Source organism: Callithrix jacchus, chromosome 2, assembly GCF_049354715.1.
Source record: "Callithrix jacchus isolate 240 chromosome 2, calJac240_pri, whole genome shotgun sequence".
Taxonomy (NCBI): domain Eukaryota; kingdom Metazoa; phylum Chordata; class Mammalia; order Primates; family Cebidae; genus Callithrix; species Callithrix jacchus.
Window position 1 is genome coordinate 127,914,584 of NC_133503.1, and position 24,886 is coordinate 127,939,469.

At 36.7% G+C, this 24,886-nt stretch overlaps 1 long non-coding RNA gene and 1 pseudogene across 3 annotated transcripts in view; one reads left to right on the forward strand and one right to left on the reverse strand.

Annotated features, from left to right (window-relative positions):
- The window catches only part of LOC118151480 (uncharacterized), a 115,891-nt gene that overhangs the window by 15,844 nt on the left and 75,161 nt on the right, over window positions 1-24,886 (forward strand). For all 3 annotated transcript variants that reach the window (XR_013532595.1, XR_013532596.1, XR_004739823.2), the window contains one exon: window positions 3,742-3,825. This is a non-coding gene — a long non-coding RNA (uncharacterized LOC118151480). The remainder of the gene's footprint in view (window positions 1-3,741; window positions 3,826-24,886) is intronic.
- On the reverse strand, window positions 21,493-22,781 carry LOC100405804 (hsc70-interacting protein-like; annotated as a pseudogene).

The following is a 24,886-nucleotide window of genomic DNA, read 5'->3' on the forward strand; positions in this document are numbered from 1 at the left end:
AGAGGCCTTTTTAAACAATACACATACCTGAGCTCTCTCTTTGAGGTTCTCATTTGAGACGCAGTTGAAAATCTGCTCTTTAAAACGCTTCAGGACTGATTCTGATGATCAGAGAGGTTTTAACAAAACCTTGCTGCAAAACCGGGAATAGGAGCTCACATCTGTAATCCCAGCACTTTGGGAGACTGAGGAGGGTAGATCATGAGGTCAGGAGTTGAAAACCAACATGACCAACATGGTGAAACCCTGTCTCTACTAAAAATACAAAATGTAGCTGGGTGTGGTGGCACATGCCTGTAATCCCAGCTACTCAGGAGGCTGAGGCAGGAGAATCACTTGAACCCAGAGGTGGCAGAGGTTTCAGTGAGCCGAGAGGGCACCACTGCACTCCAGGCTGGGCAAGAGTGAGATTCCATTTCAAAAAAACACCATGCTACAAATGAGGAGAACAAAAGAAGAATGTCTGTTTGCTCTATAGGAAGCACAAAAAAAAAATTTTGGTATTTAATTATCATTGTCTTAGAGCAGGTAAAGAAAAAATGGTGTTTCTTTTGACAGTTTCTGTTGTTATATAAAAGCAAATCTATTGCATCTGCAACATAATTTCCTAGCATCAAGTCAACTTTATAATCCAAAATGATTTAAAAATTAATTTTCAGGGAGTATCAAAGTTTAAATAGAATTTTAGCCACAGAAAATTATAATTTACATTGCTAGTTGGAAATCAATTCAGTTCAATTTAGTGCCCTTTTTAGGTTGCCTCCATGGTTTATGGCACACTGATTGTACCAGCCTTTATGAAATTGGACTCATTTCCTGAAATACAAGGATTTATTTATTTAATTTTGGTAGGTTTCACTGAACACAAGGAGCCATGATTTAATGGAAAGAGCCAGGAATCACAAGACACCTCCCATTAACTGTGTGACCTTAGACAGGTCACTTAATTTCTTTTGGCCCCGATTTTCCCATCTGTAAAATAATTAAGTAGGATTAGATGACCCCTATGTTTCCTTCCACCATTAACATTATATGGTTTTTGTGGTCTGAATGGAGGCAAAGACATATTTTATGTACAGCTTATTGGCAGGAACTAATTAATTTGCAATGTGAAGTTAAGAGGCAACTTTGCTACTGGTGACCTTGAACTGTGATAATTCAGTGCACTAATAAATGAGTTTCAGGAAAAGAATTTCAAGTAAATTGAATTTCAAGAAAGAAAAGATTAGGAAATTAGAGAAATTAAAAATTTAAAAGTTATTCCTTTTAAATTTTTGGAGTGCAATGGCATGATCTCGGCTCACTACAGCCTCCAACTCCCAGGTTCAAGCAATTCTCCTGCCTCAGCCTCCCGAGTAGCTGGGACTACAGGTGCACACCACCATGCCCAGCTAATATTTTTGTATTTTTAGTAGAGACGGGGTTTCACCTTGTTGCCCAGGATGGTCTCGATCTCTTGACCTCGTGATCCACCCACCTCAGCCTCCCAAAGTGCTGGGATTTTAGGCATGAGCCACCGCGCCTGGCCCCGGGATAGAATTAAACATAGAAGATATCTTTCAAAAGAAGAAATTTGAAAGAAATTTCTCAATCAAATGAAAGAGATAAACATTTAAATTGAGATATAAAAGTGAGTGAAATATCAGTTCATCACACTATTCAGAGCCAGAGAGAGGGCTTTTTTTCCCTCCACCACGGCATAGATGCCTGAATTTCAGTCTGGACCTACCTGAGCCAATTACTGAAGTCAGATGATCTTTATATCCTGGTTGACTTTAATCTAAATTATGATTCCTCCCTCAATCAGTGGAGATTAGATTAACAGATGGATTAACATCAGTCAGAGTCCACACCTGGAGCCAAAAGTGGGGTCAATTCCATTCAAACCACATGCCTGCTACACAGTGGGAGAAGGCTGATTTTCCCAAAGGTAAACTTGGATGTTCTTAATATGGCAGAAGACATGGATGGATGAATAGATATGTAATTGACTAGTAACAAACATCTCTTTCCAAGTTGAACATGCATTTTTACTTAAACCTTGAAGAAAAATAAGAACTTTACAATCCCAAGATTTTGTCTTGAGGTATATTGATCAACAAAAGAGACAGAGGTTAAAAATATTAACCAAAAGTAAATGAAAGATGGTGTAAATAAACAATCTAACATGTGTGAAAACATTCACAGAGAGGTTAAGCATTTCAGGCAGAACACCCAGGCTGAAATCTCAGTTCATTATATGTGACCCCTGTTCTCTTATCTATGTTGAAGTCAAAGTAATATTTGTGCCATAGGGATTTTACTTTGTGAGAATTACATTAAAAATATGCAAAATATTTCTCAGCGTTGGCTGTAGATGTTTCTTAGATGTTAGCAGTAGCAAGCTACAGATAGAACTGATAAAGACATGAAAGCTGGTCACTCTGAAAGAGCTCCAAATGAGGCTATGAAAGGTAATTTTTGATAGCAGTTATGTCAGTGAAAAATTTAAAAACCCAATGCCACAAAAACTGCATTTAAACAATTATTGTGCCTAAAAATCAGAGAACAGATAGTTTTTTGCAAAATTACTCGAGAGTTCATTGCTGAAATATAATGCTATGTTTAGGGCATGGGTACAGCTCAGAAAAAGATACTGGCTAGTTGTACATACGTCAGTAAAGAACAACTGAGCAGAAAACTGAAGGATTGAGTTATGAGGAAAGAGAAAAAGAAAAGCGAAACACTTAATTGTTGGAGAAAACTTCCTGAGAGCCACTAATCTCCCTAAGAAAGTGGTAGAAATTTTAATATTTGGGATCTTATAAATAAAATTATATATCTAATTCACCTAGAACCAGTCAAACATAAAATAATAAATGTGTGTTCGATAAATGAAGTTCTATGAATTATTGTGTGTTAACTAATTTGCAATTGTGGATTATCTGCCAAAGTCTGTTTTAGGAGCTTGGAAGATATTAGTGAACCAAAGAAAACAAAGCTGCTGTTTTCCTGAAGTTTATATGTTTTATTAGCTTTCTAAGTAAATAATTTTGTAATTTCAGAGTTCTTATCTCTTGAAAATGCAGATTGTAAGAATCTCAATTTCCTATAGGCTAGATATTCAAGGTTTTTTTTAGCTGTAATCCCCCAGGTTTAATTAAATAAATACAAATTATATAAAATATTGAAATAGAGATAAAATCTGTCCATTGTCAACACTTAAATATTCACATTCTGAATTTTAAAGCATCTTAGTATTTGATTTTGAAATTCTTACAGATTCATTATATCCTCGACATTCACTATTGGTCCATTGAAATGTGATATAATTTCATTCTTGGTAGATTCAGTAGTAGAGTAGCATCTATGCTCAAGGCTTCGTCTCCCATATAGAACCTTTTCAACATAGGTGCACACTATGTATCTCCTAAATGGGTGGACACAGGAAATCCTAGCATAATGTCATGAGATTAAAAACATCATTTTTTGAACATCTGTGACACAACTCCTCAGTTAGAAAACTGTATTTGTTTGGAAAATATATCTTGATAATTTTACTTGGAAGTAAAAATTCATTCCAAGGGATATAAGTAAGAATTGCTTGTTATTCCAAAGAGGTCAGAGCAAAGAAAGAAGAGCATGAATAGGGTGGATCTAGTCAAATGGCAGCATGAGATGTGACCTCTTCCCACGACCTTGTGAAACTTTAGGAAAGTTCGAGAATGTGTGAAATTGTTGGTTTGAATTGATCTTTTGCAGAAATCAGCTAAGAAGCAGAATTTTGGATCTAGATCAGCAGAGGCTGAACCAAGGCAGCATGTTCAGATGCAGGGAGAAGATGTGGTGAGTTACCAGAAACCATGGAAAGCATGGAACTTCCCGGTCATGAAAATGAGGGGTGTATGCCACGTGTACCTAAATCTTACGTTGGGAACGTGTAGCTGAGGCCAGGGAGATGTGTTGATTGGTTGATGGCTGCAGGTAGAGGTAGGAAGGCATCCAGCTGACAACTGGGTTATGATAAATACAAACAGAACTAGCAATACATCCTTCCTCCACTGCTTGGCAAATCTCTGCACCTCAGTAATTCAGCCAACTGCACCTGAAGGTCTTTAGGCTAAACATTTCGCATTGGTGTTTGAAATGTGATGATGGATATACCCTGACCCTTTCCAACTTTCTGGAGGTTTGATAATAGCAGCTGACATTTATTGAGCATTTACTATATGTCAAGTGTGTTAGCACTTTATAAGAAATAGCCTTTTAAATCTTTACATCAACCTGTGAGGTAAGTACTGCTTTTATTTTCATTTTAAAGATGAGGACCTGAGACTTATAAACGTTAACTAGCTTTACCAAGACCACACAGCTAGAAAGTGGTGAAACAGATACTTGTTTTTTTTTTTTTTGTTTTTTTTTTGAGGTAGGGATTTGAACTTTGGCAGTCAACTACAAAATGTGCATTCTTAAATGCCATGTTTATTACTTGTATATCCTGTGAGTGCCCAAAGTTTTGTGTTAAAAGATAGAAAGCTAGGCATGCTTAGGAATGTATTCAGTTTCTAGATCAGAGAAATGTTACCTCGTTCTAAAGAGCGGTTTCTAACCCATTGCTCACAGGTTCCTAGAGGATCATATAATGTTTTCAAAGTTGACATAAATCATACATGCTCTAAGTACTTTCTATAAATAATATGAGTAGTCGCATAAATCTTAGTCATCAGACACCAAGCATCCAACAAACCAGGCTGACAGAAAATCCGGTCATAGTCGCTGCCGGGTTTCCTTGCCCACGTTTGTGTGAATGTCCTTGGGCTTTGAGCAGAGACACAGCATAAGGGCCTAATGTTTCCCATTGTTCAGCACCACAAGGGCCAGCCTGTGGTCAATTTCCTATCCAGTTGCTCTCTGGCTCCTGAGCTTCTGGGATCCCTATGGTCTCAGGATCTGTCAGAATGTGATCTTCAAGCAAACTTCTGCTTTCATTCCTCTAAAAATTCCAAGACTGGGTGAATTGAGTATTTTTGCCTTTATTGGCCCAGTAACTGTTCTTTATTTTGGAAAAACACTCAATTTCCTTTGGAATATACCTCTTCCTATCTTCTCTTTGCTTATAAGGGAGTAATTTTTCTAGTAATAGACTCACGACTTACTCCTGGCCAATAAGGGCATTTCATTCCTTAGACCATGGCTAAGAAATGGGCAGGAAATTCAGGCAAGGCCAGTAAGACCCAATCTAGGAATAATGGGGATATTGGGATAGAGGCTGTCTCTGCTGGGGTCAGTAGGCCTAGAGCTGCTGAGAGCAAGCTAGATAGCCCTCAGGAGAAAGAAACCAGCCCAGAGGAAAACAGAGCAGAGAGATGGGAAAAGACAGATAAATAGCATTTGAGCTTTGGTTCCAGTCATGCTTGGACTTTCCAGAAGAGCCAATAAATAAGCTTTCGTGGTGATTTTATTTTGCATTGCAATGGAGAGGCCTCACTGAAACGTCTTCACTGATACATTGAGCTCTGTGCTCAAAATAAAGTCAAGGGAAAAATTTTAAAAGTAATCAAAATATACATTTGATCTCATAACATTTCTCTTCCACCTACATCTTAAACATATGGTGGAAGATTGTTTACTCAGACTATACAGAAATAACTTGTTCCAAATTAATGATATTTCCAGAGTTTAGATAGGTTAATTCAAAAATGACATAATAATAAAAATAACTAACGATTGATTTATCAAATTTTCTGGTTGTATTTTTGTGGGGTTTCTTTCTGTTATATAAATTAAGAAATGAGATGCATAAAAATATACATTTTAACCGTTTTAAATCTTTAAAACATTTGTTGCTTGCCAAAATATACAAATAGCAAGACTGATGTGTGTTTCAATTGTTTGAGACATATCACCCTGTCAATATTACTTATTTATTCCTGTACTATGTTGTCCTCATTGAATATCTTATAAGAAATTGCCCACCAATTATTACAGTGATTTTTTTAAATGGATGGTCGTAAAGAAAAATGGGAAGTTTCCATTTCTAATGCTTTCCTTGTTTAGACTCCCAGATAAATGACCTATGTTTTCAAACTTAGGTGGGTGCTCTTGTAATCTTTTAAAACAAAACATTTGTTTCAAAGACTTAGTGAATTTATAATAGCTCATTAACATTATGTATTTCCATAATTAATGGCTATTACATAGAGTTCTCATGATTTTTTAAATTTCTGGTAGAAAGGACTCTTAGTTTTGAGGAGTTTGAAACCACGAATACAAGGGACTTGGTGCCTTGCACCATAAAACAAAGAGATTTCTAATATCCACGGGGTTCACCCGCCACTAAATCCTTAGCAGGGCTCAAAGTTATGCCTTTGGAGGCACAAGTTATCCCTTGTAAATTAAAGCCTTTGTTCAAGAAGTTCACTTCTTATTCTATAAACTCCCTTTAAACATCAAAACTTTGGAAACAAACAGAAAAACATTTCAGTTCCTGTCAGGGAAAATCAGCTAAGTTCTGCTGAACTCATTCGGTGTTCAGCATCCCAGGTGACAGCACAAAAGTTGACACATTTACTAGACCGAACAAATAAAATTAATAAAAAACAAAACCAAAATAAATCCACCTATCACCTTCTGAGGAGAACACCTGTGATTTAGAGTTAGTTAATTTTAGGATTAAGTTGTGTTAGTTTTATATCACACTTTTCCTTAGAGGGAAAAGTTAATCCACAGCTCATGTCCCACATATTTACAATAAGGTCTAACACATTTTAATCCTTGGATAATGAAAACTAGTTTAGCGGGCAGTTTTTCTGCCTGGATCTATTCGCACTAAGCACACATGGACACAATTTTGTACCACTTTTACCTCCACTTGCAGATAACCGCTTTGAAATGAAAATCCTCTTGTCTGGCTGAAAATAGAAGAGTTTGTAAATTTGAGACAACTCATGAAGATAAGACATTCTAAGGAACAATTTATTAAGGAAATATTTTTTACATAATTCAACTGAGTTTTTGTTCTTAAAATTACTGTAGTTTTTATACTAATTATAAAAGAAAAACATGCACTTTGCAAAAATCTCAGAAAACGCATATTTTTTCAGAAGTAAAAGTTGCCAGTAATTCCAGTATTGTGATAGCCACTTTGTATTAACATATGTTCTTCACATTTTGAGTTGTTTTTTGTTTGTTCATTTTGTTTGTTTGTCTCACTCTGTTGCTGGACTGCGGTGGCACAATCATAGCTCACTACAACCTCAAACTCCTGGCCCACGCAATCCTGTTTCCTCAGCCTTTCAAGTAGCTGGGACTACAGGCATGTGCCACTGTACCTGGCTGATTATTATTATTATTATTATTTTGGTAGAGACGGGGGTCTCACTATGTTGTGTAGGCTGGTCTCAACTTCCTGGCCTCAAGCAGTCCTCCTGCCTTAGCCCCTCAAAGTGCTGGGATTACCTAGATGAGGCATCACACCTGGCCTCAAATTTTTCAGTGCACACACACACACACACACACGCAAATATAGGACTGCAGCAAGCACTTTTAGGAAAACAACTAATAATTTGAAAAATCACTTTACTGTGATTTTAGATTTACTCTAAATCATCAAATCATTTCGCTATGATGTCAGCTGAGAATGCTAAACTCCCCAGGCAACTGTCATTTTACTTAGTAAAATATGCTGAGGAAAGTAGAGGTCCCAGTTTGAGGCTATAGAAGATCAAAATTAGAAGGTGGTTCTCACCACAGCTTCCAGCTGCCTGTATGAAGCACCAGTATTATCCGTGCGTTCATACGTTATTTTCTGTAGTACAACAAAGAACGGTGTTCAGCATAGTATATAATTTCCCCCTTTCCATGTTTTCTTATCATTTTCCACTTTTCTTCCTTCTTTAAAATATTGGGCATGTTAGAATACAGCACTGACACAGGTGGAAAATGGCTTCTACTTTATGCTTGTAATTATATATAATATTTTTCAACTTCTATTTTAGTTTCAGGGATACCTGTGCAGGTTTGTACTATAGATAAATCAATGCCACATGGGTTTGGTATACATATTATTTCATCACCCAAGTAACAAGCATAGTGCCCAGCAGGTCATTTTTCCATCCTCACTCTCCAAAAATGGCTTCTGGTAGAAATTCTTCTATTGGCCTCCATGACTATCTTCTGATTTTCTTTTAACTTCTCTATTTTTTCTCTTTCTATTTTGCTAAATCTCCTTCCTCCATGTCCCTTGATAATGTTGCTCTTTCCTATGGTTCTGTCTACAGCTCTTACTTTTTCTTCAGGTTTCTTCCTCTTCAATCTTTTTCTTTTCTATCCTCTCTTCCTTTAAATTCTACTTGTAAACAATTATTTTCAAATGTCTATCTCAAAACTCTTATTTTTTTTCGAGCTCCAATTCTGAACTTACAACTGCTGGCTGGAGATCTTTATTAATGTGTTTCTTTAAATTGTAATTCCTGCTGGAAGGTAGAGTCTGAGTCAAGTTGGTTTATTTTGGAATGTCAGCCCAAGGAACAGAAGTTAGGGACCAGAAAGAGCCAAAAAACGATGGAGTGTTGTTGGACTGATTGTCTCAGGATCCTTCTAAAAGACTCAGAATTGTCTTTTAGAAGGATCTAAAGATCAGTGAATGAAAGAAGCATCTATTCATGGGCTGCCATCACCCATTTCTTTCCAATTTTTCCACTTAGTGTTTATTCCATTGCATTCTGGTTGCCTGTGTATGAATGTGAGTGGGCTTCCTGGCCATGGACATTGCACACCATAGTGTCAGAGAAATTGCTATGGAAAGAAGCTAGCATTCCACAGATGATATTTCAGAATGGGCATGGTCAGCAGTAAGTGGGTCAAAACCTGTACCAAATGCTTTTTATGACTTGGCTGGAATCGGAAGCACAGATGAAAGGCTTGAAGCAGGTACCCAAAAGGACTCCAGTGACTCCCACAGATACCTCAACCTGTGGGAAATCCTAGAAAGCAGCCACTGTTTTCTTTCCCAAACCAGTTCCTTCTGCCCTCTCTCTTGCATTAACGGCAATGTCCCCTAAGCAGTTCCCTAAGCTAAAAAACTAGGGGTCATCTTTATTCCCTTTTTCTCATAGTCCACATCCAAATGATCAAACAGTTCTGATAATCCCCAAAATGTCTTCAAATCTAGACTCTCCTTTGTATCCTCAACTCAACCACTTAGTCCAGTTGTTAGGCTTAAATCTGTAACATTTTCTACATGAGTTGTATACACTCCAGAAAGGATATACAATTCTAGGAAACTGGTATATGAGGGTCAAAGACGTGTTTGAATCTATTTAAATTATTTTTGCGAAGTTAAGAGATGAGAAAATGGCAAAACCAGGGCTCCAACTGGTGTTGACTGTAGATTTGTCTTGTCTTGCTGCATTGCACTGCCTGTCATTCATTATGTATTATGTGTATACTAATCATTGAACTAAGGGGAAAGACAAAACAAATAATTAGTTTTCAGAATAGTGGATCTATTGGGTCTTATTTATTGATTCATTTACAGTTTGCCTCCAACCCACTAAACTATGAGCTTCTTTCCCAAATTTGAATAGCTAATACCTCATCAAGTCCCTTTACTTTGGAGATCCTCAAGAAATATTAGTTTGATTGAATTTAGTTGCAAAGTGTGTTATATTTCCTCCTAGAAATTAGACCGTGTTTGTCTTTATTAACATTAGTAGCAACTATTAAGTACAAACATTAAACAATGACCTCATCTCATGTGTCTGATACTTGACTTTATACGCCCCTTATGTTTCATATATTACTGATTTTGCATGTTCCTTGTCAATTACAGAAAATACAGTTCTCTTCATTTTTACACTTAACCCTGAAGCAGCTGTCACCACACACACGAAAAGAAATCAAGAAATCGGTCCCTCATGAAGCACCCTATAATAAGAAATACAAGGGAACTAAGCAATTTGAGAACCGTTATCATATTCGGTATGCCAAATGTTTTGAACTACGGGCATTTTTGAGTTAGCCATGTGAAACCAAGGGCATTTTTCAAAATGTTTAATTACCTATTTTCTGTGTCATTGACCATTGAGAAGACACTCCAGCTAGAAGACAGGAGGAAGGTCCTCAAGGCCTCCTGCTTAACTACGCCTTAATCCTTCATTTGTCGGATCATGGAGAGGTCTCTGGGGTCCCAGTGGGGAGACTGTGGCAGCTGGGGTGACAGAGGGTGCTGTGAGCAAGGGTTTAGGTAAGTAGCTCTTTACATGTATAGGGGCCATGGGAAATCCTTATCAGTAGGCATTTGGGGATGGGTTTCCTTTGGGAGTCTTTTTATGTCTTTTTACATTAGGAGTCCATATGAAAATAGCATTGGGTTGGAAATGAGAATTACAGGTGTTAGACGTGGCTTTATCATATTTTGTTGCATAAACTTGGAAAACTAACAACCACTTTGAGCATCAATCTTTTATTTGGAAAATGGTGACTAATCCTGTCTGCCTTAAGAAGCTATTTTGAAGGCTAGAAAAGATGGCATATTTGAAAGTGTTTTGAAAACTCAAAAACACTAAAGAAATTTAATGCAATATTATTATGACACCAAATTTCTTAAATATAACTATTATTTTAACTGTAGGAATCTAAAACCAATTTTGTATTTATTTTAATTCTATTTTGAATTATATTCTCAACATATGATTATTTCTTTTGTTTCTCTTATGGATAGAAATATTTACTATTGAGACTAGTTCATTCAAAATATTTAATATTTTTGCAATGAATTGCTTTTGGCAGAATAATTTCTTTCTTAAAATCCTGATGGATAGTATTTGGTTGCACTTAGAATAGCTCAGTAAATTAAAAACACATACAGGCACACACAAAATGCTGAGACCTGCAACATATACATCTACACTAAGCCATCATATAACGATGAGACATGCACAAAGAGCAGTGACACATTTATTCACACTAAGAAAGGACAGGAGAGGAGAGGAGAGGAGAGGGGAGGGGAGGGGAGGGGAGGGGAGGAGAGGAGAGGGGAGGGGAGGGGAGGGGAGGAAAGGGGAGGGGAGGGGAGGGGAGGAGAGGAGAACACATGATGTTAGTTAAATACATGGAAAAATATGTAGGATTCCCTAAGTTTTAATGCAAAGAACACGGGCTTGCATATGTAGATTTATTCTTTTAATCCTATGTTGTTAAGTTCCTGGGAACTTTGGTTAAGAGATTTTTTTTTTTTTTGGCTTGCTTTTCTCACAATATATAATATGATTTTTATTAAAGTGTATATTTAAAAAAAATTCTTACATTGCTGAATTTCTTCTTCCCCAATAAACAATAATAAGCAAAATATTTTAAACAAGGCCTGGAATGGTGGCTCATGCCTGTAATCCCAGCACTTTGGGAGGCTGAGGTGTGTGGATCACTTGAGGCCACGAGTTTGAGACCAGCCTGGCCAACATGGTGAAACCCCATCTCTACTGAAAATACATTAGCCGGGCATGGTGGCACATGTCTATAATCCCAGCCACTTGGGAGGCTGAGGCAGGAGAATTGCTTGAACCCAGGAGGTGCACGTTGCATTGAGCTGAAATCACACAACTGCACTCCAGGCTGGGCAACAGAGTGAGACCCTGTCTCAAAAAAAAAAAAAAAAAAAAAAAAATTAAACAAGGAAGCTATAGTTGCTTTGCAGTGTTTAAAATAATTGCCCATCTTGCAAAAGAAAGTATATTTTCAATGTCTTTGTGGGCTAATTTTATGTTACACATGTCAGCAGAAAGAAAGAAAGCTTGTAGGCACCTTTTATTTCTTTGAAGAGCCATAGTTTATCACTCTTTCTTTGACATGTAGTCATTATGCTGTTTATGAAAGTCAACTGCAGCTCCATAGGAGGTGTCTAAGAGATTTCATAGTAGGGTATAAAAGCTTCTTCCTTCGGAAATTACCTCAAAAGCATGCAATTTACTAATCCCTAGAGACATTTCATTCTGTAAATGGCTTCAAGAAAGCTCTCCTTATGTTAATTACAGCTGAAACTGGACTTGAGCATATCTGGAAACATACTGCAAAATTACTTCAAAACTTTCCTTTTTACAAAGGCATATGTATTTGATCAATTCATAACACTTTCACAATTTACAATGTAATAACATTATTATACAGCATTACAGTATAATAATAAGTATAATCAAATTCCATATCAAAACCTGTGAATTTACATCTACATTGTTACAGATACAATGGCAACTGAGAATAATCAGCAAATAACTATAAAAGAAACATTTTATATTTTTGTCTCTAGCTTGCACATGCCTTTGCAAGAACCATTCATTAATTTCATGTACAGGTTTATTATGCCAAACAAAATAAACAGTTGACGGTTAAGATATTTTTGACTTTCAGTCTCCAAACTTTGTCAACAGAAACTTTGACCTATTGTCAATCTATTGAAACTGATACTTTTTCCCCAATCCCTTATGCTAAGAAATGATTACAAATACCATGACCAGACCACAAGGAAGCTAGTCACCAAAGTGTTTACAAAGGAGACATCTATCCAAGTTGACGGACAGCTCAGTCTTCATCTTTGAACCAATTCTTGTGGGTTCACAGCAGTTAAAAAGATGTGAAATATATTCTTTTTGTCCTCCTCCTTGTTCTTACTTTAGCATGCAAGAAAACAAATATATAACCCAAAAGAAAGAGCTCATTCCAAAGAATGTTCAATTCTAGGTGACAACTGGATTTGGGGCATAAGGCTCTCCTACCAGAACTAGGCATTTTGCTGTATCGTTAATCTTCCATTCCAAGACAACCTTTCTTCCGTTGATTTTTTTTTTCCTTGCAGATGTTGAAAGTGCTTTCAGGTCAGATGCAAATATAGATGCATTACCACTGACAGGCCTGTCAGTCTTCTCCTGTTTAAAATGCTTTTTGGCACTTAGGGTTTTGAGACTCGTAATCACGCCTTTTCACCTTAAATTATAAAGCCCTTTTATGGCTGTTACTGGGCCTTTCTAGGGAGGCCTGGTGCAATGAAGCCTGAAGTTCCTGCTTAAGGCTTTGAGCATAGAGGGTCTCTAACAAAAGGTACTGAAATCTACTGCAAAACAGATGATTTTCCATTCAGGAACATGTATTCGTGAAGACCACACTGACTGAAGTGACCTTAGTGTTTTTAAGTCAGGTTGTGCTGATCTGTCTCTCCTAGCAGCTTCTGGAGATCTGAAACAGTTGTCTAGCACAGTAAATCTCTGCACTCTGCATTGTTGAGGCAGACACTGTCATGGTGGAAGTAAAGGAGCATGATTTATATTTACAATTCAGAAACTTTTCTTTTAAATGGAAGCAAAGCCTGGACTATTTCTATTATGCCTAAAAACTGCAGCAAATTGCAAGTAACTACAAGGCACTTATTTATATAAGTTTTTCTTTGTTATTTCCTTCTTTCTAATCTTGCTAATATTTATTTTGACTACTTGGCAAAGTGCCTCTGACTTCATCCAGGATGAGAACAAGGCTGAATCAATGATACCACCCAGGCAGTTCCTAAAACAAAACTGCTGAGAGTTTGTTTCTTCTTTCTTTTAGTATTTCCTGTTTGCACATTATGAAAATTATGAATCATTTATGTAATTTGAGCAATGAACTGTTAGTACCTAAGGACAGTTGTTAGGTGTTCACGAGATCAATTGCATTTATAAACGTTTTATTGTATTTTTTAAGTAGCCTAGTATTTGAGTTTAGATTTCACAATCTAGCTTGGAATCAGTAACTTGAAGCTCACCTGGACCAAGCAACTTTGTCAAAAAGAAGCAAAGTGCAATTGTATAGAATAATTTCCTCCAGATGGTTATAAAATCTAAATCTGATTCTTGTCAAATGATTAGTGTCTGAGGTTGCTTTTGTGTTAAGGTGTTTATTTACAATAAGAAATAATTCATACTTTTATTATTATAAATCAGTGGTTCTCAAATTGTGGTCTCAGGAGCAGCTTTACATTGGAACTTGTTAAAAATGCAAATTCTCAAGCACCACCACACCTACTGAATCAGAAACTCTGGGTCTGGGGGCCCAGTGATATGTGTTTTTGTTTTTGTTTTTATGTGTTTTCATAAGCCCTTTTGGGTGACCCTGATGTTTCAAGTTTATGAGAAGCTTAAAGCTCAAGTTTAAAACTTAAAACTCAAGTTTATGAGAAATGTAAAGCAACACTATCAGAAATCTAAATAAAATCTACACAATAATTTATAATTTTCACTTGGGTATATGGAGATATGAAGTCAAATTTTAAAAGTGAAATGTAAAGGTTCAAGCTGATTTAAACAAAAATCTTAATTAATGGCATTGTAGCACTGTCAAATCCCTTTCTTTTCACTTGTTTTGAATTCATTTGAGGGAAAAAAGGTGACTCTAACTTGCTGAAAACAGTGTAAGTTATATATACACTAAACGTTTGAATTCCTATTTTGATTTTTCTTTCTGTACAGTTGCCTAGTCTGTATGTTTGTTGTTTGTCATTGTCAACTGCCTGGCAAATTATACAACTGGAAAGTGAAAAGGAGAATTCACCTACATAGACAGACATCTGCTAGAAATCAGTACTTTTAAATGTCACCCACTTTCTAGAGTATTTCTAGAATTTTCTGTGAAAAAAACAAAGGAATCTAAAAGGACATGCATGATTCTTTTGTGGGTTGAGTTTTTTTCATTGATGCAAAATAGATGTTTATATTTTCACAGTACATGTGATCTTTCAATTCATATGATTTGTACAGATCAAATCATATCCATCACCTTAAATATTTGTCTTTTTAATGCTAGAAACATTTGAATTATTCTCTTCTAGGTAATTTTAAATGTTTGATAATTATTGTCTATATCAATAAACTAGGGTCACCCTACTGATCTATTGAACACTAGGTCTTATATTTTCTATCAAACTTCTTATTTGTACCCATTAATCAACTTCTCTTCATCTCTCACTCCCCAATAACCTTCCTGGCCTCTGGTCACCAACAGTCTACTATCTATCTTTATAAGATCCACTTTTTTTAGCTCTCACACATGAGTGAGAACCTGTGATATTTGTATTTCTGTGTTTGGCTTATTTTACTTAACATAATGACCTCCAGTTCTATTCATGTTGCTGCAAACAACAGAATTTCATTCATTTTTATGCCCAAATAATAGTCCATTGTGTATACATACCACATTTTCTTTATCCATTCATACACTGATGGTCGATTCCATATTTTGGCTATTGCAAATAATGATGCAATTAACATGGTAGTGCACATATCTCTTTGATATATTGATTTGCTTTCTTTTGGGTCTATGCTGAGTAGCAGAATTGCTGGATCATATGATAGCTCTATTTTTAGTATTTTTAGGAACCTCAAAACTGTTCTTCATTGTAGTTGTACTAGTTTACATTCCCACCAATATGAGGGTTCTTCTTTCTCCAAATCCTCACCAGCATTTGTTACGACCTGTCTTTTTGATGAAGCCCATTTTAACTGGGGTGAGATGATATTGTGGTTTTACTTTGCATCTCTCTGAAGATTAGTGATGTTGAGTATTTTTTTCATATACCTGTTGTCCAGTAGTATGTCTTCTTTTGATAAATATCGATTCACCTATTTTTATTATTTAAATTGGATTATTGTTTTTTGCTATTGCATTGTTTGAGTTTCTCCTGTAGTCTGGTTATTAATTCCTTGTCAGTTGGATAGACTGCCAGTATTTCATCCCATTCTGTAGGTTGTCTCTTCACTTTGTTGATTGTTTCCTTTGCTCTGCAGAAGCATTTCAGCTTGATGTAATCTCAGTTGTCTATATTTGCTTTGGTTGCCTGTGCTTTTGAGGTCTTACACACAAAAGTCATTGCTCAGGTCAATGTCCTGGGAGTGTTTCCTCGGTGTTTTCTTCTGTAGTTTCTGTAGCTGATTTGATTCGTGTGTGAGAGATAGGGGTCTAACTTCACGTGCATATGCTTATCCAGTATTAATAGCACCATTTATTAGAGAGACTATTATTTCCCCATTATATATTCTTGGTGCCTTTGTCAAAGGTGAGTTGGCCATAAATGTATGAATTTATATTTGGGTTCTCTATTCTGTTCCATTGTGTTTTTATGGCAGCACTACGCTGATTTGATTGCTATAGCTTTATAGTAAACTTTGAAGTCAGATACCATCTTCAAATGCCTCCAGCTTTGTTCTTTTTGCTTGGGATTGCTTTGTGGAGTCTTTTTTCATTCCATACATATTTTAGTATTGTTTTTTCTATTTCTGTAAAGAATGTCACTGGTATTTTGATGGGGCATTGGCATTGAATCTGTGAATTGGTTTGGTAGTACGGTCATTTTAACAATGTTAATTCTTCCAATTCATGAACACGAATGTCTTTCTATTTTTGTGTCCTCTTCAATTTCATCTGTGTGTCATAGTTTCTTTCACTTCTTTGGTTAAATGGATTTTTAGTAGTTTATATTTTTTGTAGCTTTGGTGAATTGGATTGCTTTCCTGATTTCTTTTTCAGATCGATTGCTGTTAGCATACAGAAACACCACTGACTTTTTAGGCTGATTGGTATCCTGCAACTTTACTGAATTCATTTGTCAGTTCTAAAAGATTTTGGTGGAATTTTTAGATTTCTCTGAATATAAGGGTATATCATCAGCAAACAAGGGTAATTTGACTTCTTCCTTTCCAATTTGGATGCTCATTTTTTTCTTTTTCTTGCCCAATTGCTCTATCCAGGACTTACAGTATTATTTTGAATAAAAGTAGTGAAAGTGGGCATCCTTGTCTTGTTTCAGATCTTAGAGGAGAGACCTTCAATTTCTCCCCGTTCAGTATGATATTTGCTGTAGGGTGTTGTGTATGGCCTTTATTATTTTGAGGTATGTTTTGATGAGGCGTTTTATCATAAAGATATGTTTAATTTTATTGGATTTTTTTGGCATCTATTGAAACATCATATGGTTTTTGCTTTTGGTTTAGTTACTGTAATGTATTACATTTATTGATTAGTATATGTTGAACCATCCTTGCACCCCTGGGATGAATCCCACTTGATCATGGTAAGTGATCTTTTTAATGCCTTATTACATTCAGGTTGTTAGTATTTTGTTGAAGATTTTCACAACTATGTTTATTAGTGATATTGTACTGTAGTTTTTTATACTGTTTTTCTTGTGTTCTTATCTGGTTTTGGTATTAGGGTAATGCTGGCCTTACAGAATGAGTTTGGATGTATTCCCTCCTCTTCAATTTTTTTATGGGTTGGAATATAATTGGTATTAGTTCTTCTTTAAATGTTTAGTAGAATTTAGCAGTGAAGGCCTAAGGTCCCGAGTTTTCCTTTGATGGGAATGTTTTTATAATTACAGCTTTAATCTTGTCACTCACTATTGGATTGTTGAGATTTTTCTATTCCTTCCTGGTTCAATCTTAGTAGGTTGTATGTATTCATGGATTTATCAATTTGTTGGCGTATAGTTGTTCCTAAGTGTCTCTCATGATTCTTTGTATTTCTGTGATCTCAGTTCTTACATCTCCTTTTCTATTTGATTTTATTTATTTGGATCATCTCTCTCGTTTTCTTAGACTAACTAAAGGACTGTCAACTTCATTTTCCTTTCATAAAAACATGACCTTTTGTTTCATTGATCTTCATATTGTTTTTAATCTCAATTTCATTTATTATTCTTGTTTTCTACTAATTTTGGGTTTGTTCTTGCTTTTCTACATTTTTGGGTGCATCATAGTTATTGATATCATTCTACTTTTTCAACATAGGCATTTATTGCTATAGCCTTCTCTCTTAGTACTATTTTACTGTATCCCATAAATTTTGGTGTATTTTAGTTCCATATTCATGTGTTTCAAGAAGTTGTTAAAATCCTTATTAATTTCTTTATTGACCCATTTGTTGCTCAGGAGCATGTTTTTTAATTTCCATGTTTGTTTAGTTTCAGAGGTTTTTTTTATTTTTGATTTCTAATGTTTGATTTTCCATTGTGGTCATAAAAGATATTTATATTATTTCTATTTTAAAAATTTGTTTATACTTGTTTTGTAGCCTAAGATATCATCTGTTCTGGAGAATGCTCCCTGTGCAGATAAAAAATGTGTATCCTTCAGCAGTTGATGAAATGTTCTGTAAACTTAAACTAGGCCTATTAGGTCTAGTATGTAGTTTAGCTCCAGTGTTTTTTTGTTGATTTTCTTTCTAGGTGCACTGTCCATTACTGAGAAGAGGGTGTTGAATCTCCTGTAATTATATTGCTATCTATTCCTTTAGATTTATTAATGTTCACCTTTTATACTTTGAAGCTCTGGTGTATAGATACTATAATTGTTATATCCTTGGGTGCATAGATATTTATAATTGTTATATCCTCTTGCTGAATTGACCCCTTTATCATTATATAGTAACTTTCTTTGTCTCTTTTTACAGTCTTTAATTTTTAGTGTATTTACCTGATATAGGTATAGCTACTCCTACTCTTTTTTGGTTTCCAGTTGCATGGAATATCTTTTTTTCACCCCTTCACTTTCAGTTTATATGTGCCTTTTTCTTGTAGGTAGCATATGACTAGATCTTGTTGCTTTATCCATTCAGCCGCTCTATGCCTTTTAATTGAAGAATTCAGTTCATTTATATTCAGTGTTATTCTTGATAAGTAGGACTTGCTACTGTCATTTAGTTGCTTCTTTTCTGGTTGTTTTATAACTTGTCCCTTCCGTCATGTCTTTCTTTGTGGTTATGTGGTTTTCTCTGGTATTGTGTTTTAATTAATTGCTTTTATTTTTAGTGAATCTATTGTAGGTTTTTGCACTGTGGTTAGCATTAGGCTTACAAAAATTATCTTATAGATATGATAAATTATTTTAAGGAGATGACAATTTATCTTAGATCACAAAGAATAGACACAAAGAAGAAAATAACAAAAAAAATTCTACACTTTAACTCCATCTCCCCTAAATCTTGATTTTTACTTGTCTCAATTTACCTTTTCTATATTACCTATTTCTTGACAGTCTAGTGTAGCTATTATTACTTTGTTAGATTTGTCTTTTGAGCTCCATACTAGAATTAAGAGTGGATTGTACACTACAATTACAGTAGTTAAGTATTCTGTGTTTCTCTGTGTCAGCGGTTTTTTGTCTTTGTTTTTTGAGACGGAGACTCACACTGCCACCCAGGCTGGAGTGCAGTGGTGTAAGCTCGGCTCACTGCAACCTCTGCCTCCCAGATTCAAGCGATTCTCCTGCCCCAGCCTCCTGAATAGCTGGGATTACAGGCACCCACCACCATGCCTGGCTAATTTTTTTGTATTTTTAGTACAGATAGGGTTTCATTATATTGCCCAAGCTGATCTAGAACTCCGACCTTGTGATCCACCCACCTAGCGCTCCCAAAGTGCTGGGATTAAAGGCATGAGTCTCCACACCCAGCCCAGTGGGTTTTATACCTTCAAATGCTTTAAAAAAAAAAAAAACATGTTAATGGTTTTTTCTTTTTTTTTTTAATCAAAAACTCCCTTTAAGCATTTCTGATGAGTCTGAGGGTGGTGAATTTTCTCAGCTTTCATTTGAATAAGTTATTTGCATCATAAGTTTTCTACCCCTTTTTCTTGCTCATCTCTCACGTGAATACTAATAATTCTTAAATTTGCTCATTTGAAGTAATTGTCTGTATCTTGCATTTGGTATTTTTTCCTAATCATTCTTTTTTCTCCCCTATGTATTCTCAAATAGGTTGTCTTTGCGCTTACTGAGTCATTCCTCTGCTTGATCCATTCTGCAATTGAGGGCCTCTAATGGATTTTTAGTTCAGCAAATATATTTCTCAGTTCCAAGATTTCTGTTTGATTTTTTGTCAATTATTTCAATCTCCCTGTTGAATTTCTCTGATAAATTTATATATTTATTTATTATTTTCTTTGTCTTTGGAGGGGAGGGAAAGAAAGCAAGCAGAGGTGGGGGTATGGTTACACTAAGAACGAACTGAACACAAAGATAATGAGTCTTTTTTTTAAAAGCCGGAGGGCGCCCGCGGGTCTCAAACCACGCAGAGTGGTAGTGTTTCCACTATAGAAAGCATTGTTGAAGTAACTGCTGAACTAAAGCCAGCCCGACAATGAGTCTTTTATAGTCTCAACAACTCCACAATGAATAACTGTGAATTATCTCATTTATAATTCACATTGGATCAAAAAAATTGGTTCCCCTCTGTGTATATCAATTTAATTCAAACCTTTTAATCTTCAAAACACAAAGATGAATACTACAAGATAAACTCTAACTGCAATAGCTATTTTGTAAGTAGAAGACCAAACATCAAAGGGAATCCCTTTTCCCAATGTCTTTTGGTAAGACAAGATTTTGCCAGAGTGGAAGTCTAACACTTAAAAAAGCAATCTTGTGGCCAAGTAAGAAACTACAGTTGTGGGTATTACCCTACAACTACCATGTATATTACCTATTAAATTAAACTCAGCATTTAGTATACTTATACAATTATGCCGTTAATGATGATAGCAGTGATGATGCTGGTGGAAAAAGCCTGTCTTTGGCCCAAGAAAAGTAAGGGAGAAAAAATGCAACAAGCAGAAAGCAGACACAGAGTGGGCATTTTTTGACTAGGAAAGAGAATTTTAAGCATAGAAATATCAAAAGAAAAACACTCTCTTATTTCCCCTTTGCGGAAATAATGTGAAACATGTATTAAATGTCCTGGACAGGACCAGAACCAAGTACTCCAACTTTACCGCAGCATTACAAAAAAGTCATCCCTTCACCACAGTGTAAGATTTAAGGGCAACTTGCCCAAGGATCTATGTCATATACAACACAGCAAGATTGCTGCTGCCCTGCCAAGTCCTTCCAGTCCCTATTCAGGCCCTACTGAAATCCTGGTGGTCTCCATTAGTTTTATTGAAATAAATCTTTAAAGAAAAAGATACAGCATTTAAAAAGACAGGTCAAAATGCTCCAGGAACCACATATCTAACACAAACTTTATCCTCAGATGAGTTTGCCTTGCACTAACAAACTTTTATTTCACTTAAATTAGAGCAATAATTCAAAGAAAAAACCAAAAGAATTAGAAAAGAAAAATATAAGAATTAACAGGCCTTTAAATAGGTTTTAAATATTTTTAAGGTCTAAAACATGTTAAAAGTTTGTAATTCCTAGCAGGATAACATTACCTGAATGAATATCCTGATGGCAAACTGCTGTAAAATGTTTCAGCTGCACTGGGGGGAGAGGAGTAGGGATTATCTTCAAAGCATCCCAGCTCTCTTGATGAGAAGGTCAGAGGTACACTGGTTTGTATTATTGTGACATCCATAAGGTGATCTAGGTTGCTTTTCCTTCAGCAAGGGCTGTATTTATCAGACGGGCATTACACTTGACCTCTAAATTTGGCTAGCAATTTACTGATAAGATTCATAACCTTTGGGTTGCTCTGGTATTTTGACATATTTGCTGAATTTCAAGCCACATCCTGGAAGACCACTCTAACTTCTGGATCCTGCATGGCTGCCAGAAACTCTGGATCATTAAGAATTTCATTGAGTCCAGGCATTCTGGCCTTTCCAGACATGCCCCCTCACATTCCAGGCATTCCTCCAGGAAAATTACCAGGCATTTCCCCAGGAAAGCACCTGGAAAAGAGCCATACTAAGCTCCTGACTGTTGTCAGGCTTCTTCCTCCCTCTGAGCTCGCTCATGCTCTTCTCGAGCCTTCTTAACACTTTCTTTTTTGTTTGTTTGTTTGTTTTGTTTGTTTTTTTTCAGACAGAGCTTCACTCTGTGCAATGGCACAAGTTCTGCTCACTGCAACCTCCGCCTCCTGGATTCAAGCACTTCTGGGGCCTCAGCCTCCTGAGTAGCTGGGATTACAGGCACGCGCCACCATACCCAGCTAATATTTGGATTTTTAGTAGAGAAGGTGTTTCACCATGTTGGCCAGGCTAGTCTCAAATACCTGACCTCAGGCGGTCCACCCGCCTCGGCCTCTCGGAGTGCTGGGATTACAGGCATGAGCCACCGCACCTGGCCAATTCTTTCTATTCCTTCAATGTTCTGCAATTTTCTGTGCCCTAGGTTGAACTTCTTTCAGAGCTGCCCTAGCATCTTCATCATAATCCAATTTACAGGCAAGGGCAAGATCATGGGCTGCTTCCTCCCAGTGGCCTAGAAGTCTGTGTGCTTTCCCTCACCACTTGTAAGGCTGAGCGGAATCAGGATTTGTTTCAATGTCTCTGTCACAGTCTTGGATGTCAGCATTTGGCTTCTGCAATTTGACAAAGACACTGGCCCTCTTGGAATACGAAATGGCCAATTAGGATTCGGCTTGATGGCAGCTGTGAATAAGTCAGTGGCTTTCTGCAGTTCACCATCATTTAGGGCTTCAATAGCAGCCACTTCCTATCATTTGCCTGATCCATCATCCCCTCTGTTATCTCTGCATTCTCATCTCCCATTTATTGAGGGGCATCAGTGTCTGGTTCAATCACACCTTCATGATCAATTTCTAGATCACTTTCCTCACTTGATAGTTCATCTGCCTTTAAGTCTTCCTCCACTTTTTTATTACCAGGTTTTTATTCCTTGGCATTTTCTTCTGATTTCGCTTTCTCAGTAGCAGGTGGTACTTTACCTGCCATGCTCTCCACCCGCTCCCTCAGGAAGCGCATTTCCTCAGTGGTGCAGAATGCTCGGATCCTGCTTACACATTTTCACAAAGGACTGAAGGTTGATAACTTTGCGGAGGTCCATGGTCGGGAAGCAGTGGGAGAAGCTGAGAGGCTGCGACGAGGTTCCAGGCCCAGGTGCTGGCTTGGTGTGACCGAACGGAAGACTGATAAATTTATGAATTGCTTTTCTGTGTTATCTTGGAGATTATGCCAAATGAAACTGGTATTTTGAATTCTTTGTCAGAAAGCTCACATGCTGCCGTCTTGTTAGTGTCAGTCACTGGTTCTTTGTTTTGTACATTTAGAGAGGCCATTGTTCCCTTGTGGATATATGTCTATGTATTTGCATTGAAGGATTATTTATTCCATTCTTTTCTGTTTGGCTTGTTTTATTTTTTATTGGATATATTTACTCAGAGATTCTTCAATGCTAGGTCATTACCTTCTTTTTGGCTGTAGCTTGTGCCTTAAGCCCAGGTTTATCATGGCCCTATAAACAATCAGAGTGTCATTCATCCCCAGTGAGGAATGTCACAAATGGGGTGTTTTGGTAGTGTGGGACAGCTAGCTAGGGATTCCTGCACAGGGGACTTGTGGAATGAATCCTCTACAGTGTGATGATGGTGGACAGCCACTCCCATTTGGTGTCTCCTTTGGCTGAGTTACAGAGCATGGTTTCAAATACTGTTGATGATAGTCCCACCTCCCTTTGTCTTTGCTTGATTTCAGGGATATTTCTCCCTTCAGGTACTCATGATGCTTCCTATGGAGTAAGGTGAGGACGGGTTGCTGCCAGGGAAACCAGTCTGGAAGGAAAGTTTTCTGTCCATCTCAATCTCACTTTTTCCATTGTAGAAATTATGAACTGAGAGGAATTCTTGCATGCCTTTGAAGCTGGGTAGAATGATACAAGGGACATAGTGGTATAGAAATCTGATTCTCTTACCGTCTACTCAGAGTTTTGTTTTCTTTTTACTTCTCTGTGACCACAGAAAGTGTCTCATTCTCATGTTTGAGTTCTGGGATATTGATAATGATAATCACAGCACCATGTATTTGTTTTTTGGTTTTCTGCTGGGGATGATGAAGCCAGCTTGCTTCTGTGCCACCGTATTGGAACCAGAAGTCCACACATCATTTTTTTTGTTGTCATTGTTCAAAACCTCACTGATTAGTTGGTGGGGGTGTGAGAAAGTCAGAAATACCAGTATACTCAAAAAGCCTGGATTCAATCAGGGGCTCATTTTTTTTTAAAAAAGGAGCTATTATTACTCATATAATGATGACATTCCAAGCTGTGTAAAAATGGAAGCTATAGGACATATTGAGGGCATAGTGAGTGAACTACAACCTTAAGTCAATGATGGTCAAAATGGATTTTTCTTTTTTTTTTTAATTATACTTTAAGTACTGGGGTACATGTGCAGAATGTACAGGTTTGTTACATAGGTATACACATCCATGGTGGTTTGCTGCATCCATCAACCTGTTATCTACATTAGGTATTTCTCCTAATACTATCTCTTCCCTATCCCCCCAACCCTGCTACCCATCCCGAGTCCCTCCACACACTGATAGATCCTGGTGTGCAATATTCTCCTCCCTGTGTCCATGTGTTCTCACTGTTCAACACCCACTTATGAGTGAGAACATGAGTGTTTGGTTTTCTGTTCTTGTGTCAGTTTGTGAGAATGATGGTTTCCAGATTCATCTATGTCCCTGCAAAGGATCTGAACTCATCCTTTTTTATGGCTACATAGTATTCTATGGTGTATATGTGCCACATTTTCTTTATCCAGTCTATTATTGATGGGCATTTGGGTTGGTTCTAAGTTTTTGCTATTGTAAACAGTGCCACAATAAATATACATGTGCATGTGTCTTTGTAATAGAACAATTTATAATCCTTGGGTATATCCCCAGTAATGGGATTGCTGGGTCAAATGGTATTTCTATTTCTAGATCCTTGAGGAATTGCCACACTGTCTTCCACAATGGTTGAACTAATTTCCACTCCCAGGAACAGTGTAAAAGCATTCCTGTTTCTCCACATCCTCTCCAGCATCTGTCTCCAGATTTTTTTAATGATCACCATTCTGACATGAGATAGTATCTCAATGTGGCTTTGATTTGCATTTCTCTAATGACCAGTGATGATAAACCTTTTATCATGTTTGTTGCCTGCAT